Here is a 22197-nt window from a genome sequence, read left to right as displayed (position 1 = left end):
GAATATTTTAAATATTTCTAAAACATTAATAGAGGTCGTGAATACAGTTCAATGATGTGGATTTCTATGAAAATGCTATTAGTAACTTGGCCTTTTAAGAAATAGTTTACCCAGTGGGGAAAAGACTGTAGAGTTGTGAATCAGAACTTTTCATTACCTGCATCCATAAAAAGGCAGCATATTGTGTTTAGACTAAATTCTAAAATGTAGCCAGTTTTAAGACATTTTAATGAATTGACCACTAAACCAAATAGGACATAAAATCAATCTCCATTTTGGACCTTAATTAGGCAATGAAAACTGCAATTTTGGATTCAAATTTGAGAAACAGTTATGAAAAGCCTATTATTTTAGTATTTCTTTAGTTTTGTGCACAGGCAATCCTGATAAACTGGACCTCTTAAAGGTTAAATCAGATTCACTTCTATTTTAGGGTGGATAAGGGCTTCCAATATACAGTTATGCACTGCATAATAATGTTTTGGTCAACGATGGAATGAATATACTACAGTAGTCCTGTAAGATTATAATGGAGCTAAAAAATTCCTCTTGCCTAGTGGGGTCATAGTCACCTTCATGTGGAAGCACAACACCTTATCTTTTGTTTGTTTAGATATGTTTAGATACACAAATACTTACCATTGTGTTACAATTGCCTATAGTCTTCAGTATAGTAACATGCTATTCGTGTTTATAGCCTAGGAGCAATAGGATTTACCATATAGCCTACGTGTGTAGTAGGCTATACCATCTAGGTTTGCGTAAGTGCACGCTGTGATGCTCATACAATGAGGAAATCGCCTAAGCGTAAGTGCACGCTGTGATGCTCATACAATGAGGAAATCGCCTAACTCATTTCTCAGCATGTATCCCTGTCTTATCCCATGAGCATGACTGTACTTAAAGATGAAGATATGCCAAAGCCAGATTATGAAATGGTTAGTCTACTTGAATATTTATATTAAGTAGCTAATTTTAATACAAAATGCCACAAAGTTATATAATTTTGCTACTCATATGATAAATTATAGGATTTACTAAAAAAATATGTAATTACTTAGTAGTGCATTATAAGGTAAGATGACTTCATAACATTTAAAGTTTTTTGATGAATACATTGTTCTTTTCAAATGGTTTATCTCCTAACTGTATGTATAATCTTATTTGGAAATATCAAAACTCCACATTTGAGGCCCTTTCTGAACAGGAGGCCCAGGCCAAATAGCCCTTAATTAAATTGAAACTTTTTTTGGTTTTGGGGGGGTTTGGGCGGCTGACCAGTATGGGGATCTGAACCCTTGACCTTGGTGTTATCAGCACCATGCTCTAACCAACTGAGCTAACCAATCAGCCCTAAATTGAGTCTTAAAAAACAAACTTTTTTGTGTCTGATGTCTTTCACTTTCATTTTCATTCATGTTGTTGCAGACAGGCATAGATCATTCATTATTACTGTTGTATAATATACCCTTGTGTGAACAAACCATGATTTGTTTGTCTTTGCTACTGTTAAAGAGCTTTTCCATAATATCCGGTTTGGGAATTTTACAAATAATAATTCTCTCAACCTTCTAGTACAGGTGAGTTATCTGTCATTTTTGAGTAATAAGAGTTCTTTTTTTTATTCTGGCAATGAGTTCTTTGTCAGATGTGTATATAGAGAATACTTTTGCTTCTTCTGGCTTCCTTTTTTATACTCTTGATGGTTTCTTTTGATAAAGTTTGTACGTTTAATATAATCTAGATTATCAATGTTTTCTTGTTATGGGTAGCACTTTTATAATCTTTTAAAGAGATTCTTGCCTCCTCCAAAATCAAAAAATATTCTTCCATGTATTCTTAAAAGTTTTTGTTTTATTTTTCACATTTAGATATGTAATACATATAAAATTGATTTTATGTATGGTATAAGTAGGGATCAAGATACATTTTTGTCAATATAGAAATTCAGTTGGTCCAACATAATTTATTAAAAAGGCTTTCCTTTTTCCATTCTACTTCAGTGTTATCTTGGTCACAAATGAGATGACCGTATATGTGTGGGTCTATTTCTGAAATACCTATTCTGTTTCACTGGTCAGTTCATCTATCCTTGAATCAATAACATTCTTTTTTAATTACTATACCTTTATAATAGGTCTTGACATATAGTAGCATAAGTCCTCCAGTTTTGTCATTGACTTCTTCAGGATTGTTTTGATTGTACTTGACCATGGACTTCCATAGGTTTTAAAAATCAGTGTCTCAATTTTCACACACACTTATACACTCACACATGATAAATAAGAAAAAAAAATACCTGTTGAGATTTTGATTAGGATGGTGTTGAATTATAGATTTGCGGAGAATTGACATCTTTACTGAGTCTTTCAATCCATGAATATCCATTTATTTAGGTTTCTTTAATATTTTGTAGTTTTTGATGTACAGATGTTTTTTAGTTTTAAATCATGTTATATTTTGATATCTTGTAAATCAATTTTTTTAATGTTTTATGTTAAATTGTTACTGGTATATAAGGATACAATTGATTATTTTATTTTGGTCTTGTATCCTGTGATTTTCCAAAATTCACTATTAGTGTTAGTAACTATTTTGTAGATTCCTTAAGATTTTTCTATATGTATGTTTTCATCTTTGCTAATTTTTGTGTAGTGTTTTGATGGAATCAGTTGTTGAGAGGATGTTGAACTCTGTGTATGATTGTGGGGAATTGTCTATTGCTCACTTTAAATCTCTCAATTTTTGCTTCATATATTAAGAGGTTTTGTCACTAGAGGCAAACACACTTATCGTTATAAATATTCCCAATAAATTGACCTATTGATCATTATCAATAATTCTTATCAATTATCAATTCTTATCATTATCAATTAACTTAATTCCTACTAATACTTCTTGTCTAGAAATCTATTTTATTTGATATTAATATAGTTACTCCAGTCTTTTTTTGTGTGCTATTTACATGGTATATCATTTTCCATCTATTTACTCATACTTAGCCTAACTATACCTGTGTGAGTAAAGTGCATCTCTTGTAGACAATTTTCAGTTAAGTTTTACTGTATTAATGATTCTGACAACTTTTTTAATAGGAGTCTTTAGTTCATTAAGATTTATTGTTATATGGTTAGGTTTAGGTATATCACTTTGTTATTTGCTTTTTACTGTCTCTTCTGCTTTCTGATGCTCTGGTCTTCCTTTGCTGTCTTTTTTTATGATTCGAGTATTTTTAAAAGTCATATTTTAATTTTTCTGTTGACATTTTAGATACATGTTTTTAGTGGTTGTTGTAGGGATTATATGTCTCAAAATTTTCATGGTCTACTTAAACTTAATTTTATATAATATTAATTTATGTACAATATAAAATCTTTCCAAGCATGCAGTTTCATAATCCCCTCTGTCTCTTTTGCTATTAAAAAAGCAAGACCTGAAATGATTTTTTTTTTCTTTTTTTTGTGACCGGTAAGGGGATCATAACCCTTGGCTTGGTGTCGCCCGCACCACGCTCAGCCAGTGAGCGCACCGGCCATCTCTATATAGGATCTGAACCTGCAGCAGGAGCGCCGCTGCGCTCCCGGTGCCTCAACTCTCCTGAGTGAGCCACGGGGTTGGCCCCTGAAATGAATTTTAAATGCCATACGACAATATTATACTTGTAGTTTAAACCATTATGTATATTATAATAAAATTAAAAGGAAAGAAGCAAAGAAACCAATGAAATACTCATTTGCATTTACCCAGATATTTACTATTTTTAATGTTCTTAGTTGCTTTCTGAAGATCTTCTTTTTCATCTGATAATATTATTCTTTGGCCTGCAGATCTTCCTCTAGCATGTGTCGTAGGGCAGTCCTGCTGGTGATACAATCTTTAATTTTTCTTTTATCTGAAAATACCCTTATTTTGCCTTCATTCTTGAAGAATATTCTCACTATATATATAATTTTGGGTTGACAGTTTTTTTCTTTAAGCAGTTTTATGTATAATGTCTTACTCTTTCCAACCTCATAATTTCTGAGTAGTGAGCTGTTAATCGAATCACCTTATATTTAAAGTGTCATTTTTCTTTTGCTGCCCTCAAGACTAGCTTTTTTTTTTTTTTCCTTGCACCTAGCTGGTGAGGATCTAAACCCTTGACCTTGGTATTATAACAACATGCTCTAACCAACTGAGCTAACTGTCCAGCCTAAGATTTGCTCTTTATGTGCAGTTTTCAACAGTGCAACTATTGTAACTGTAAATTTTTGTCTCTGATCAAATTTGGAAAATTTTAGCCACTATGTCTTTAATCAAAAAATTTTTTTCTGGGCCGGCCCCATGGCTCACTCAGGAGAGTGCGGCACTGGTAGCGCCAAGGCCGTGGGTTCGGATCCTATATAGGGATGGCTGGTGCACTCACTGGCTGAGCGTGGTGCAGACCATACCTTGCCGAGGGTTGCAAACCCCTTACCGGTCAAAAAAAAAAAAATTTTTTTTTCTGCTACATTCTTTTTCTCATGTCCATCTGGAATTGTTATATATGTCATCTCAAAGGTCCCTGAGGCTTTGTTCATTTTTTCTCTCTATTTGTCATATTGGATAATTTCTTTTAATCTATCTTCAAATTTATTTGCTTTATTATTTTGTCATCTCCATTCTACTGTTAGGTCCATACTATTTTTATATATATTGTATTTTTCAGCTCCAGAATTTCCATTTGTTTTTTTCAATCATTTTAATTTTTTTGCAGAGATTTTCTATCTCTTCAATTCTGTTGTTAACATATTTTGTTTTACTTTACTGAGATTAGTTAAAATAACCACTTCAGAACCCTTCTAATTCCAACACTTGGCTCATCTCAAGGTTGTTCTTAGTTGATTGTCTTTTCTACTGGTGATATGTTCCTCTGGCTTTTTATATGTCAGACAATTTTGAATTACATCCTAGAAATGTTAAATTGTTGAGATTGTGGATTTTGTTATTTTTCTCTGATGTGTGTTTGTTTTAGCGGGAAATCATCTTATTAGAATTTATGTAGGTCAAAATTAGTTTACAGGGGAGCTGGGACAACTCTATCTCTGGGGACATCAGTAAATCTGGCATTGTATCTTGGCCAAGATAAAAGCAGTGAACTAACTAATGATTTGTAATTTACTATTTTACATTCAAAATTCTCCTGAAGTCACCTAAGGCTGGTCTGTTTATTGATGAATGATACTTGACATGACCAGTTAAACTTTCTGGCTTGACTCTTACATCCAGAAGGGCACAAAATAACTCACTGGAAAATTTTGGGCAGCTCTCCTAAAACCAAGCTTTGTAATATAATTCTTGGTAATTCAATCTTGAGATGATACATATATGACAGACTATGACAGACCTGGGGAACTGTGCCTGGAAATCTCACAGGCACAATTTTTGCCTGCACCTTCTTTCTCCAGCTATACATCTTTTGTCTTTAATAAAAGTCTTACGTAAATATGCTTTGTGGAGTTTTACAGGTACTTTTGATTATCTAACCTGTTGTAGTCTTTGCAAAATTGAACTGTGAACAGTTTCTTGAGTGACAGCTTTAGTCTCCGTTCAGATCTGTAACTGTTGGCTGAGATGCTTTGTATCTGTTCTACACATGTGTGGTTAAGGGGTCATTGAAGGATATGGGCTTGCAGAATTTGGGTATCCCCTTTCTGACGTTTTTCCTTACAAAATTTACCTTACTCTCTTCAGTGGTCACAGTATCCTAAGCTTCTGTTTTCTGGATCCCCAGACTGTTTTCCACCCCACTAGTCCAGGCCCCAATGCCTCTAGCATCATCTGCATTTGGCCTCAGGCTGAAAGTTGAAAAAAATGCGAACTCACTTCATAGAATTCCACTCTCCCAAGCAAGTACACTCCACTAGAGTCTATCTTCTTCTGTTTACTCTAGTGGATTGGTCAGAAAAAGTATTTTTACCAAAAAAGTTTACTTTCCAAATTTCCCATTTTATTAATAAGTTGTAAAAAAAAGAAAGAAGTTCAATTAGTTATCTGCTAATTATAGCTAAGTGGCCTAATGATGTAATGACTCCGTCACTATGGGCCTGGAATTATTGGATGATGACAAGTAGAAATGTCAATGACAACAAGAAAGAAAAACTACTATACTTGTATATAATACATGAACATTTAACCCCTCTTTCTTTTCACCATATCATTATGTTCTCTTGTTTAATCCTCATAATAATCCAGTGAGGTAAGTATAATATACCTGTTTAACAGATGAGCAAACAGATGTTCTGAGAAGGTAAGTCACAATACTGGAAGATAAAACCTGGTTTCTTTGTTTCCTAAGCCTGGACTCTTAATGACATGTACTATGTGATTAATTACTGTGAGTTACTTGATATGTGTAAGGATGCATGTGTATGTGTGTTTAAGTATGCTTTCAGTACATTTTTATAAAGTGATATTCTTGGCAGAGAGAAAAAGAGCATTATTGAAGAAAAATACACTGCCAAATGCTAACTCTGTAAAAGTTTCTTGTGTACAATTGTGTATTAAACTTATCAGGAAATAGATATGTTTTGTATGAGGAATATAAAGTTTATTTTAAACCATAGTTATTCAGTTTTATTTAGTACATTTAAAATAATTATGTCCTATAGTTAGTACCTCTGGAAGCCTGAATACCATGTTTCATAATTATTATAGAGTTTTACGCCTGTAAAGTGGGTTTTGGCAAATTATAATTCATGGGTCAAACCCTGCTCACCACCTATTGTTGTAAATTGTATCCTATCCTATCCTATCCTATCCTATCCTATCCTATCCTATCCTATCTTATCCTATTCTATTCTTGGAACACAGCCATTACCATTTGTTGTATGTATTGGGCTGTAATAGCAGAGTTCAGTAGTTGCAGCCAAGACAGTACAGACCCCAAGCCAAAAATATTTACTCTCTGACTCTTTACAGAGAAAGATTTCCAACTCCTACTCTTCCAAGATCCTCAATATTCTCTAATTTTTCTTACTCTCCAACTTGGTACTTTCTCGTTATATTAATAAGGTATTTGAGATACAGAGAGGCCTAGTGCATCACATAAACGAATTGTATATCCAGGACTAGAACCCAGATCTCTTATCTCTAAATGTAGTGCTTTGAATTAAGGCATCTTCATCGTCTTTTTTTTTTTTTTTTTTTTTTATGGTTCACTTTTATAGAAAGACATGGGACTCTGAGTGGATTTTGTTCCAGTTTCTAAATCCTTTCCCACATGGTAAATTAATTAGGTTCATAAGCTAGGAAAGTATTTTCTTCAAGTTCATATACACAAAAGCAAATCACAATGCAACCTGTTTCAAAAGGCTACATTTTAACCCAAATAGCACATGATTTGGCAGGCTACCATTTAGAAAACCAATGTCAGTGGATAAAAAGTTTTTTTCACTCTACACCTGCTCTTCTCAAATTGCATAACCTTTGTATTTACTGAAATTTTCAGGAGTATAACTGACCTGTGTAAAGGTGATTGCTGATTATCACGCTAATTTCCAAAGCTTTAAGATTGATAGTAAAACACTTCATAAAGTTAACAGTCATATGTTTAGAAAGAAACATATTTCCACAGTAGGTGTCATTCTAATATAGTATGAGTATGAATTTAATCTTTATATCTCCAAGTTGTAAGTTCTTATTATTGACCAATTCCCTCTAAAAGCCAAATTGGGGTAAAGACTGACTATTTAAAGCCTACAGTTTTATTTGTGTATACATGCTAAATCTTCCATCAATAGGCACAGACCATAATGATAGGACAGCAGTCCTTGTTACACAATGAAAAGCATTATCACCATTAAAATCTTGGTCTAAACATTTACAAAGCATTTTACCATACTTATATTACTTCATTGGAACCCCTCTAACTTTTTCTTGGGCAACTTGCTCTGGAATAGTGTCCCGCGCTACCGTCTCGCCAGCAAGAACGACGCGGCACACAAAGGATCCTTCTGCAGATCAGCTTTAATGCATCTTGAGAGGGAGAGCATAAGCTTGCCAAAAATGGAGACCCCGAGCGAGGGAACCCGCGCCCTTTATATAGAGACTGCTCCTCGCCTAGGACGTGCTCCTACCTTATTGGTGGCTGCCTAATCGGCCCAGGCGTGTTACCGAGCAGCCCTGCCCTCCACCGGAAATCAGCGCCATCTTGTAATGGCGATTTCGGGCAGCTCCTCACATCTCCCCCTTTTTTATCATTTAAAGCGGCTGGTACAAGCTCGGCGGTCGCGGACAAATTAGCCAGCGTTCCTGTCCTAGGTCGTCCCTCCACAGACTTTGACCTTACCCGTCATAGGTTGACCCTATCGCCACCGGGCACCATGTCTTAGGTTGGTTCAAGTCTGGGGGAAGTTGCCCGTCTCTGGACACACTGGAGCCTGTTGTTACACATAGACCTGTTTGAGCAAGGGCGAACTCCTCTGAACAAGCTTCAGGGAGGCCAGCCAACAGGAAGGGGGAAGGGGAGTCAGAGCAGGCTAATCCTTAAGCATGGACAGCCAAACGTCAGGGTTGGCCCCCTGTTCCAGGGCTAGAAATGCCTGGGCGATGACTACCCTGTCTCTCTGGGTCTGGGCTTTTAATCTGCAGACCAACCATAGTAGGAGCACAGTTCCCCCACATAAGAACATGCCAACCCCAATCACTCCTGCCCACTCCTTGAAATGGGACACGGCCGTTTTAATCCATGAGGACAGTCCGGCTGCGAAGGAGACATCCACTCTTGTTGAATTCACGGACACAATGGCCATGCGCAGCTGGTTTATCAGGTTGTCAAATTCTCTCGTCCAACCTGTTGAAAGATGCTGGGATAATTGTTTAGACAAATTTGCAGCTTTGGTATACTTTTTATATTGGATACTGGTGACACATAACCCTGAATATTTCCATTGACACCCCAATTGAGCAATTTGCCATAAAACGTCTATTTGTTCCTGCACAAGATCCACCCGCTGGTTAACCACCATTAATCCTCCCTTCAGCTGAGCGTTTAGCGCAGTCTGTGTTTCTAGGGCCTGTGTTACCGCGGAGGACAAATTATTCAACGTGGTGGCAGTCTGTACCGTGGTAGTCAAGGAGACGGCAGCAGCTGTGGCTGCACCCGCCGCCAGGGATACGGCGGCGACTATTGCCGCAGTGAGACCAAAATCCCTCTTTTGTCTGAACAAAGTCATAGTATTGGGCATCCGAGCAACTATTGCCAAATCAAATAGCGTAGCATTCCAGCACTGTGCATAAAAGCAAGTATCATTATTGCAAGAGACCTGACTCCCCTCAGTACTAATATTACTTAAAATAAACATGAAAGGAGGATACAGGCAAACTGGTGTTGGCAAGACAGACACATTATATCCCGGCTGCAATATGGACACACAGGTTTCAAAGCACTCGGTAGTATTCCACTGAAAAGTGGCATTTCCCCAACCACCGCCCTTTAAAAAGGCGAACGGTGAAAGGTCCGTGCAGCTGCCATTCACCCCACATAACAGCCAAACATCAAAAGGGTTTGAACTGGTCGCCATCGTGGGGTTTTGATATGTCCAATTGTATCCTGCAAAAGAAACATTATACTGGGTTCCTATATAAGGCGAAAAGGTAAATTGATTTTTCACTGCCCACCCCGTCTTCTTGGACTGGCAGCCCGTCCAGGGCGGGGTTTCCCCTTTCTTAGGGAGTGTCTTCCAAGCCTTAATGGCAGTGTTAGAAACTTGAACATAAGCACCCCATGGGAAAGCCGTCTGATCAGCGGCAAATGGGCCCTGGCCTGTTAACATATCAAAGGTCCAATCTCGCTGCTCGGGGGTCAGTGCAGCAGCGTTTGCCCTGGCTTGAGCTTGTGCAGCCTCATGCCATAGCGCCTTCCATTCCATGTATTGACCCATGGTAGGGAGCGCTGCCTTAGCCAACATTTGCCAGTCAGCGGGTGTCATAGCCACACCAGCAAACCTTTCTAGCATTACTAGAGTAAAATTGGCATTTACACCATATTTTCTAACCGCCTCTGCTAGATCCTTAATTTGGGTGTACTCGACGGGGGCATGAACTCTCCCTCCGCCCTCAACCTCAAAAACTGGGAAGGCAGCTTGAACCTTTTTCCTCACTTTATCAGAGAGGAATGAGAAGGGATTAGAAGACTGCACGTAAGGAGGAGGCGCCGAAGGCGCAGGCCGTGCGGGGGCTACTGGGGGCGGCCGGCATTTCCACTCCCCGAGTGGTCTCCGCCGCCTGTCGGGATGATATCTCTCCTCCTCGTACCTGGCAGCTTCCTCCTCCAAATCGGATTCCTCACTAGGGCTGAGGGGATCGGAGTCGGACTCATCCAGATTTAAATCTTCTAATTCTTGTTTTAAGGCCCCCAGCTCTTGCATAGGGTAGAGGCCTCCTTCTTTCCCTTCCAACTTTTGTCTGGGTTTTGAAATCCCTCCTTTACCGGCAGATGTGCCGGGAGTGTCACTTTGTTGTTTTAGAATCTCTCCCTCGTCCGTAGACTTACCGGGAGGGCCCTTTTTCTTATGGGAGACGTCTCTCCTCCTGCGGGTACCCATCCTCTCACTCCGTTCAGTTTCTGACATGCTGTCTTGGACCTCCTCTAATGTATTTTGCCCTACTATCACTACCGGTTTACAGCCCTCATCTTCTAAGCAATTTTTAATAAACTTCCAAATGGTCTTGGTGCCCTGACGGAGGTCTCCCTCCGCGTACTTGCGGTCAAGGTCTCTGCCTAGTTTGTTCCAAGAGCTCAAAGTCAAGGAGCCGGAACAAGCAAACCACGGCGCTACACGATCTACCTCTTTTACAAAATTTTTGAGCACACGGCCCCCTACCTTTATATCACGTTGTCTCAGCACGGCCTCTAACGCGGTAACCATGGACTGAGTGGAACCCATAACGCGCCCCACTCCGTGGGAGGCGCTGTGAGACGCGCCGTTCCCTTACGTACTAGAGGCTCACACAGGTCTCTGGTGCAGCTGCTTATCTACGTCAGTCTGACCACACCAACGGGCGATTTCAAAACCTTTTAAACCAACCGGATTAACCCCAGACCAAGAACAGGCATACCTCTCCGAACTTACCCTCCTGCAGTTCTGAATCCTCCCTGTCTCCAGGGGGTCTCCGAAGGTGCTGACGATGACACAAGTTCCCGGGTTTCGGCACCAAATGTCCCGCGCTACCGTCTCGCCAGCAAGAACGACGCGGCACACAAAGGATCCTTCTGCAGATCAGCTTTAATGCATCTTGAGAGGGAGAGCATAAGCTTGCCAAAAATGGAGACCCCGAGCGAGGGAACCCGCGCCCTTTATATAGAGACTGCTCCTCGCCTAGGACGTGCTCCTACCTTATTGGTGGCTGCCTAATCGGCCCAGGCATGTTACCGAGCAGCCCTGCCCTCCACCGGAAATCAGCGCCATCTTGTAATGGCGATTTCGGGCAGCTCCTCACAGAATAGTGGTACCAAATTTGCAGAACATGGTATTTAATTGGTGAAATTATTTTAAATGCAGGTGACTGGTATCCACTAGAGTTATACTATATCTGAAACTTGGGGTACAAACAGTTAGAGATTTGTATTTTTAAAAAGACTTGCAGGTGATTCTGAAGCACACCAAAGTCCCTCTGGTATCAAGGAAACTGTCTCCACCTGACAGTCTGTAAAACTGGGTTCCAGTGCTGGCTGTCTGGTTAAGTTGTAATGTGGACACACTTGAGTAGCAAACGTGGTGGGGGATAGCAGGGCTCCTATTGAAAGTCCTTGCCTTTTTCCATAGTTTTTTGACTTCTTTAGTTTTCTCGTCTGTAAAAAGAGAGTGATAAGAGTATCCACCTCAGGTTTGTTATAAGTATTAAGATAATGCTGATAAACTGTTTAATGTAGTGCCTGGCACATCATTAGAACTCAATAAAAGTTAATTTATTAGATTCTATTATAATTATTAGTAGTATTTATGCCAAAATGACATAAGAACAATTCGGTATAATAGACATACTGCTTTCCTCTAAAGAACCAAGAAAGTACTGGCCTTATTCATTTGGTCATTCATTCATCCATTTATTAAAATAAGTAATGTTTTCAGCCTGCCAGGCCAGGCACTGCACTGTGGACACAACACTGAACACTATGGAGTCTTTTACCATAAGAGATTTACATCTCAATAGAACATGAAGACCAAAAAACCAACTTAGAGTTTCTATAATTTTCCCATTGAAGAACAGTCCCCTCACTATAAAAATATAAACTGACAATGCTATGGAGCATCTCTGAGATCTTGTTCTTCTATAATGAAACACACAGTGTACTGCTCACTCTCAAATACTCAGTAATGAAGATAAATGATGTCTCTTTTCAACAATTTACAGTGTCATATTTGTATCATCATAACATTTATATCCACTTTGTCAAAAGACATAATATGTTTAGCCAAATATTGAAGCTGCTGATTTTTATAAAGAATGCCAAGGCATTTGCTGAAAAAACATTTCCACGAAGATGATAATAACTTCTATTAGAGAGTTTTATGTCTCTTCTTGAGTAGTGTGGCATATACATATTAGACAAGATTGCATTTTTGGAGAACTTGATGCTCGAGAATAGTTTAGATAAAATGAGCTAAAAGGGTTCAATTAAGCTCCTCTCAATCTGATGGCACTCACTGTCTTTGACTTTTAGAAGAGGTCTTATAATCCTTGTTGCTATAATTTTAAAGACTTAATAAAAGTGGTGTTAACAGCCTTTTTGTCATTTAAAATGTCTCCTCTTAAGAATTCCATTATTGGGCCGAGTCCATGGCGCTGGGAGCGTGGCGACGCTCCCGCCGCGGGTTCGGATCCTATATAGGAATGGCCGGTGCACTCACTGGCTGAGTACTGGTCACGAAAAAGACAAAAAAAAAAAAAAGAAAAAAAAGAATTCCATTATTGCTTCAGAGAAACGCCTTCGAGAAAAAGTATGCAGAAAGGAAATACTTAGATTATCATAAACATATTTAATACCAATATTTATTTTATGAGAAATAGCACCAAGAATATTCATTTATTTATTTTATTGGAACATAGTTGATTGCACATATCTGTGGAGAATAGCATTGAATATCAATACCTGTGTGCAATATGTGATGCTCAAATCAGGATAATTAATACTAATTCAACATTATACAATGTAACCAATTCTTGTGACTCTTTACAAATTCCTCCCTTACCCCCTCTCCCTCCCCCTTTCCCACCTCTGGTAACCTCAGTTTTGTTCTCTCTTTTTGAAAGTTCAGCATATTATTGTGATTGTTGTATCTTTCTTTCTTTCTTTTTTTACTTATTTGTTTATTTATTTATTTTTTAAACTCCCACTTATAAGTGAGGACGTGTGGTATTTTTCTTTCTGTGCCTGGCTTGTTTCATTTAACATAATCTCTAAGTTCATCCATGTTGCCATGAATGGCAATATTTCATTCTTTTTTATGGCAGAATAGTATTCCATTGTGTAACTATACCACATTTTCCTTATCCAGTCATCTGACAACGGACTCTTAGCTATTGTAAATACAGCTGCAATAAATATGGGAATGTAGGTATCCCTGTGAATGATGATTTGCATTCCTTTGGGTATATACCCAGCAGGGGAATTGCTGGATCATATGGCACCTCTATTTGTAATTGTTTGAGGAAACTCCATATCATTTTACATAATGGCTGCACCAATTTATAGTCCTACTAACAGTGTAGGAATGTTCCCCTTTCTCCGCATCCTTTCCAGTGTTGATTATTCTCTGTCTTTTTGATAACAACCAGTATAACCAGGGTGAGATGATATCAGTGTGGTTTTGATTTGCATTTTCCTAATGCTGAGTGATGTTGAGCATTTTTTCATGTGCCTGTTGGCCATTCATATATCTTCTTTTGAGAAATGCCTATTCAGCTCCTTTGCCCATTTTTTAACTGGGTTATTTTTTTCTTTTTACTGTTAAGTTGTTTGAGTTTCTTGTATATTCTGGATATTAATCCTTTGTCAGATGCATAGTTTGCAAATATTTTCTCCTACTCTGCATGTTGCCTTTTCACTCTATTAATTGTTTCTTTTGCTGTGCAAAAGCTTTTTAGTTTGATATAATCTCATTTGTTTATTTTCCCTTTTGTTGCCTGTGCTTTTGGGGTCATATTCATAAAGTCTTTGCCCAGTCCTACTTCCTGAAGTGTTTTCCCTATGTTTTCTTTTAGGAGTTTTATAGTTTCAGTCTTATATTTAAGTCTCTAATCCATTTTGAGTTGGTTTTGGTATATGGTGAGAGGGTACAGGTCTAATTTCATTCCTCTACGTACCTATAGGTGTACAGTTTTCCCAGCACCATTTATTGAAGAGGCAGTCTTTTCTCCAATGTATTTTCTTGGTGCATTTGACAAAGATCAATTGGCTGTCACTATGTGAGTTGACTTCTGTGTTCTCTATTCTGTTCCATTGGTCTGTGTGTCTGTTTTTATGCCAGTACCATGCTGTTTTGGCTACTATAGCTTTGTAGTATAATTTGAAGTCAGGTAGTGTTTATTTATTTGTTTTTTTGCTCAGGATTGCTTTGGTTGTTAGGGGGTCTTTTGTTGTTCCATATGAATGTGTGGATTGTTTCCTCTATTTCTGAGAAGAATGTCATTGGTATTTTGATGGGGATTGCATTGAATCTGTAGATTGCTTTGTATAGGATGGACATTTTCACAATGTTCATTCTTCCAATCCAAGAGCATGGAATGACTTTCCACCTTTTTGTGTCCTCTTTAATTTCTTTCAACAGTGATTTGTAATTCTAGTTGTAGAGATCTTTCAACTTCTTGGTTAATTTTATTCCTAGGAATATTTAAAAAGAGATGCCATGCTTATTGTTCTATAAACTAAAACTTATGTTTTCTACTAAGTAAATTAAATAAAAATGTATATTAAGCATGCTTGCTTTTATTATCAGATCTCTCTTCCTCAAGTTTGAATTGGAAACATTTCCTGAAGGGTAAAAACATAGATCTTACACATATAAAAGTCAAGCAATAGAGTAAAAAATACTTGTAATACATATGGAAAATAAAAGTTAAAAAACTAATGTAATACTAATTCAGATTGCATAAAACACTATTAGTAACAATAATGGATAAATGAGCAAAGTACATTAACAAACAAATCAATATGGCTAATATGAAAAAATTACCACCTCTACTTATTTAAGAAGTACAAATTAAAATGAAATAGCATTTTTCCTATAAAATTAGTAGAGATTTAAAATAGTAATAGGTAATGCTGATAAGGATGCAATGATACCAGTACTCAGTGCTACTGTGTATGGAAATGATGATTTTTTGAAAGTAATTTAGCATAAACCATCAGTCTTAAACATGCATATACCCTTTTTACCAGTTTGGTCTCCAAAAATTGCAAATGATAGAAACCCCCACCTCACACCAGCTCAGGCCAAAAGGGGAACTATTGTTTCCTAGTTTTGGGATAGATTCTGTTACAGAAATTATATTTTCAGGAATCTGCCTCTTTTAATCTCTAGCTTCTGCCTTTTCTCTGTGTTAACTTTGTACCAAGGCAAGCTCTCTCCAGTGGTTGCTAGAAAGTTGGGTTTATATTGTAACAGGTTAACCATCCCTGATGAAAGTGAATGATTTTTATACAGTCGTTCCAGAGAAAGCCCAGGAGTGGGTCCTGTTGCCTGAGTTAGGTCCATATTCGATACTGAACCAGTCACAGCAGCCAGGAGGGTAGAATGCCCTTATTGCCAGGCTTGAGTCTTGCACACACCTCGGAGCCAGGGATGGAGTTGGCTTTACCCAAACCACTTGGGATACAGGGTGATTTTCCAAAGTGAGGTGCTGTCACAAAAAAATAAATAAATGAAAAAAGGAAAAATGAAAGCCAGTCAAAAAAACCAACAGATATTCACTGCACAATTTCATCCTTTAATAATACTTCTGAAAATCAATGTTAAGAAATAATAAGTGCAAAGTTTGAATCTCAATGTGCACTGCGGCTTTAATTATAATGCTTAAAAACAAGAAAAAACAAACAAAAAAAACCCCTTTGAATAATCCTTCTAATGACAGGGGAATTGTAAATTATGATATGTAAAATGTATTAGAAAACTATTAAAGTTATGTTTTTTATGTTTTCAAATAGTTTATAGTGCTTATGAGGAAAGGATATTTTATAATATAAAGCCATAAAGGCAGAATATTATATATACAGTATGAACTCACCCATGTAAAAAAATGCATAGGAAACAAACCTAGGAAAATTTATTAAAATAAGAATTAAAAAATAAGAATTAACCTAGGAAAATTTATTAAAATAAAAACTAATTAAATTTTTTTAATAAAAAGAAATTTATTAAAGTGAGAATGGTTGGAATTCACTTATTCATAAAATAAATATTTTTGAATGCTTATTTTATGCCAGAAATTATTTTGAATATTATTTTCTTTATAATTTCCATATTTTTGCATGTGTTACAATAAGCAACTGTGAATTGTCCTGTGTTTAGATTGAAATTCTAATAACTTTACTAAATCCTTATGATGTTCCAAACATCACTTTACGATGCTTTCAGGTGCGCTGTCTCATTTAATGTGTCTCTTATGAAATCGGTTGTCAGTTCAATTTGCTCCATGAGGATATTGTTCTTCTATAGGAGCCATAAATAAAGTCTGTTGATTGACAGAGTGATTCATTTGTTCATTTATCCAACCACCTATGAATTGTTGGAGGGATTACAAAATAACTCCTAAAGGAATTTCCTAAAATTAGGAAGGCAAGAAAGCTTTAGAATTATCATGGGTCAGTGAACAGGTTTTTGCAGTGATTAGAATATGTTAATTCTTTTTTTTTTTTTAAGTAAATGAAGAGCTAAATGAATGTCAGCAATTCTGTCAAAGTCATTGTGGGTGAAGAGGTTATGCTCATATATAGTAGCATTCAACTGCAATCATAAAAATAATTTACATAAATGGTCTTTGAAAATTTTCATAAATAGTGTATCCTATTATTAATGCTTAAATATATTATTAATGTTAAATATAATATTTATATATTAAATATGTTCGGGGTTAATTTATTTTCTATGCATTCTTACATGAATAATTCTCATTCCATCTGCTGGCTCAGGTGGAGTAAAAGATGAAAAAGTTTTCTAGTCAAAGGATCTTCTGGTAAGAATTTGTGGCTGCCACCCCCATGAAACTTCAGCTTCATGAGAGGAGATTATTTTGGGAGAGTGCCTCCGAACTTTAAGAGGAGACTACTATGGCCAATGCCCACACAAAAGAGGTGTAGCAGAGACTTCCAGGTCAAGATTCTACTAGAAGAGAATGTAGTATGACCTTCAAGGCAGGAAGCAGTGACCTTCCCTATATAAATATGACTGGGTCAGTATCAGGGTGATGGTTAAGGGAGCTCACAGACACATGAGAAATTTTCTTTCCTTTTTATTATGACCTGGAATTTTAATTATATATTTATTGAAATAAGTACTTTGGATTTTAATACTAATTTTTATCATATATCCCTCCTGAACATGTACAAAATATAAAATATAAGCAAAATACATTGGTTAAAATACTATTTAAAACTTCCTCACATTCAGAATCTAATTCTTTTGAGAAACTCAGAGTCATTGATATCCCAGTTTTTCCTTATTGTTATATCTTTTGTGCAATCAAGAGTATTAGTGATAGATAGTATATATTCTAACTTAGTTGAAATATACATACAGAAAAGAATGTGTAACATATCAGTACAGTTGAACAAATAATTAAAAACTGAATCCCTATCTCAAGAGAATATTATGAGCACCCCAGCAGCACATGATGCAATCTCTCTTTTCCCCTTACGGTAACTATAGTTCGTTTTTATGGTAATCATTTTCTTGGTTTTTTTTTTCTTGTAGTTTTACCAACTACAGTTGTATCTATGAACGCAAAGATCCCTACCCCCCTTTCTGTATCACAATGAGCTCTGAATTAGACCACAAGTACCTGAGCTTCATCCTTTTGATAAAAGGAGAGAAGAGGCAGTAACAGGTAGATGGTGTTGAATATGGTCATGAAGTCACACCCACTCGGAGTTGCTGGGAGATCCACAGCTCCTACCAAGTCATTGATTTATCTACATGGGCTCTTCTGAGACTTGAAGCCAAGAGTTAATCAATTCATTCATTCTCCTGGTTAGGTCAGAACTGCAGAGTGGAATCAGTCACTAATCTGAACTCTGATGGGGTTGTCAGTAATAACCATTGAAGACTTTTTCTATACAAGGTCACAAATCAGGCAGCTTTGTGCTGCAATGGCCTAGGGTAGTTTTTGTGCAGGCCAGAGGAGGGGCACTGCCCACTTCTCACTTTCCCCACCTAATGCAAAGCAAGAAGGTGACAGATGCTGCCTGTCTATAGAACCACAGCTTAGTTTATAACTTAATACTCATTATTATATTTGTCATTTATTGAATTCCAAACACTACTCAGTGATTCATGTACAACAGTTCACTTAGCTCCTCAGTAACCCTATAGGGTAGGTACTATTACACAGATGAAGAAACTTGTGTGTGTGTGTGTGTGTGTGTGTGTGTGTGTGTTTTAAACAAATGAAGAAACTGATGGTTTGAGAAGTTACTTGCCCAAAATTATACAGCTAGTAAATGTATGTGCTTGAATTTATGCTCTGAACCCCAGATGTGGCTTCTAAAATGCTGAATGGACACAGACAATTTATTTATTTTATTTTATTTTATTTTTTTTTCCTACAAAGAAAATTTATTTTTTATTTTTTATTTTTTTTATTTTTTTTAATTTTATTTTGTCGATATACATTGTAGCTGATTAATGCTCCCCATCACCAAAACCTCCCTCCCTTCTCCCTCCCCCCCTCCCCCCCAACAATGTCCTTTCTGTTTGTTTGTTGTATCAACTTCAAATAATTGTGGTTGTTATATCTTCTTCCCCCCCCCCCCGGTTTGTGTGTGTGTGTGTGTGTATGTGTGTGTGTGAATTTATATATTAATTTTTAGCTCCCTCCAATAAGTGAGAACATGTGGTATTTCTCTTTCGACACAGACAATTTATACTTGATAATGGTAGGTTTTCATTTCTATCTTCGTGAAAAATGCATGATTTTGTACTGTAACTGGATAAATAAAATTTCTTTCAAGATGATCTCATGCAATTTATTAAAAGTCCTTTTATGTTCTCAACAGATTTTTGTTCTTGGAAGTTGAGGAGACAAGAGTTAGCCTATTGAATACAGTACTTCAATTCCCATTACCACCCTCCTTTTATTGATGACAGGGAATGGGGAATTCTGTTCTTTCAGCTGCATGTTCAATACTTACCACTAGAGGGAGAGATCAGACCATTGAGCACAGCCACAAGACAGGGCTAAGGAATTCCTTGGCTGCTTCATGCTGTGCATTGGCAGCTGGAAGTAGACTGAGCATGAAACTCATGAGCCCTGTATTAGTAAAAACAGATGTCTTCTTGTTATCTGGAAGAGATGAGCTCGCAGTCCCAGTGAAGGGATGTGCCAATTTGTGGGGCCTTGAAGTAAGAAAGGCTAATATGGTTAATACTCTATAGCAGGTTTTCTCAACCTCAGCACTATTGACATTTTAGACCAGGTAATTCTCTGATGCTGAAGGCTGTTGTGTGCCTTGTAAGATGTTTACAATATCCCTGGCATGTACCTAGTAGACACCGGCAGCCCACTCCCTCCAGCCACGACCATCAAAAATGTCTCCAGACTTTGCCGAATGTCCCTCAGGGAGCAAAATTGCTTCTGATTGAGAACCGCTGTCCTAGAGATCCAAGATCTCCTGAAAACCTGGGGCCTCAGAGGATAAGTTAAAGATATTCTCTCCCTGGTAACTAGGGAATCTAGGGCTCTTCTTGTTCTGGGGTTCCACAATTCAAGGCTATGCCTGGCATGGATGGGGATGGTCTTAGTCTGTAAATGAAATACGGACAAAAGGCAACCAATATTGCAACACCGGGCATAGTGGCTAAGAAAGTAATAAACAGCTTGAAACTTTACAGTTATGGAGAAAATAGTGAGAATTGGATCCAGAGGAGTGAACTAGAGATGATATCTGGCAAAATGGAAGTTATCAGGCCCTAGAAGCAAAACGTCCAACAAGGGGAGACCTCTTTCAAGATATCTACACGGATGGGAAGGAGCTGTTACGTTCTTTGGTCCAGTTCAAACTCTTCTCTCCCAAACCTCCTCTTCCAGTATTTTCTGTTGAACTTGCTAGTATTGTTACCCCTCAGTCAATCATTCTAGAAACCTTGGAGTCATTCTTTGCAGTGATACTCTTCAGGAAGAAAGTGATTTACATATGAAGTTTCCTATCTAATGAAGTATCCATGGCCCGCAGGACCTAGGTTACTTTGAAGGTTGTAGGGAACACTCTTCTTTGCACATTCCAGCAGGCTGGCAAAAACTTCTGTACGTTCAAGCAAGCTGGGCACAATAACCCAAAAGAAGTTTAATCAAGAGGAAAGAGCCAAACTAATATTATATGAGTAAAAGAAACAAATTGATAACATACAACTTGTAAAGCACATGAATTCAAAGCCCCACATATTCTATAATGCTATTTAGGATTCTTATGCTGTCAAGATCTCTGTTTTTGGCAAAGGTAATATCCATGTGTCTGAGATTTTGACACCAACAGATCATTGAGCAGTGCTTCTGATAGGCTCAGGTCTACTCTCTGGCACAGCTAGGACTCAGTCTAAATTACCCATTTACCTCTCCAGAGACCCTTTGAAGAAAAAGTAATGTATGGATCTATCCTATGCAATGGTGAACTCTTTTGTTAAAAATATGGTTTCTAATACTAAATCACTAAAAACCATTAGATTAAACCATTAAACACTCAAGCGTATCTGACTTGAACATTGTTGCATTGTTTACTGAAGTGGGTCATAGTAAGCAGGACTCAAAAAATGTTTATTCATTGTATATATGGATAAATGAATGAGTAAATGCACGGCTACATTCAGAGCCTAGAATATTCTAGTATTAACACTTGTCCTTAAACATGTAAACACTTTTTTTGAGCATTTGCTCTATGAAGCAAAGAGATATTAGAGAATAGTGTCGGTCCCCTGCCTAGCTTCCTTCTACCAGCTGAAGCACCCATCCTACGAGGACGCTGAGTGTTATTTACTAACAACTCAAAGCTTCCTCTTCTCTTTATAGAGAGTTACCCTAGCTCAAAGGGCAGCCAGGAACTATCTCCTCTATCTTGGAGGCTATACTGCCCCAACCTTGGCTAATGACTGACTGACATGGGAGTTCAAAGATCAGCCCCCTTACCTCAAGGTAACTCAATCTATGGTGTAATGCATGTTCCAGAGCTTCTCCACGGGAACAAACTGAAGTTCTTATTCAGCTGAGACCACATCGTTGCTGAGCTTTGTTTTTTTCTCTGCCTATTTCTCTTCCTTCACTCCCTTTCTCCTTAAAACAGACCACCCACCCCACCCCCCAATAAATCATTTGAACACGAATCTCCATGTCTGGCTCTGCTTCTAGAGGACCTGACCTAAGGCAATCATTGATTACATACTCAGAGCAAGCAAGGCCACCTGTCAACATTGGTGTCTTTCCCAAACTTTTCAGAAAAAGGAATGATTAAGCATCCCAATTGCACAAAACTCTTCTCCAGTTGTCTTGAAGTCACCACCATCATCTTATTTTAAACTTTCGTTTAAACTCAGTGTTATGAGTGCAAGTCCTTGGAGGATGTGATGATGAGAACTCAGGAATGTTATTTGTAGAATGGTAGAATATTACAACTGGAAAAGATCTTAGAAATCATCTAGCTTAATATCTTATTTTACAGATGAGTTGATTGTGACCCAAAGACAGAATTTTCTCAAGGTGATTTAGCTAATAAGTAGCAAAGGTAGAACAAAACCAGATTTCCAATCTCACATTTTAGTGATTTCTCCAAACTTCTCTGCTTCTTGTTGGTAACTGTGCTTACGTGAGGGAATCTTGTAAGTTTGGTGCTATGCAGAAACATCCATGAAATATCATTTTAAAAACAATGTGATTGTTAAAACGGATTACTGTCTAGATCTTTATATTCAAAATGATCTATTCTATACAAATTTACTGGGTTTTCTTGCTGGTGATAAATAAGTTAATAAG

Source organism: Cynocephalus volans, chromosome 5 (assembly GCF_027409185.1).
Source record: "Cynocephalus volans isolate mCynVol1 chromosome 5, mCynVol1.pri, whole genome shotgun sequence".
NCBI classification, from domain to species: Eukaryota; Metazoa; Chordata; class Mammalia; order Dermoptera; family Cynocephalidae; genus Cynocephalus; species Cynocephalus volans.
The sequence above is the reverse complement of the archived record's forward strand: the minus strand, read 5'-3'. Positions refer to the sequence as shown.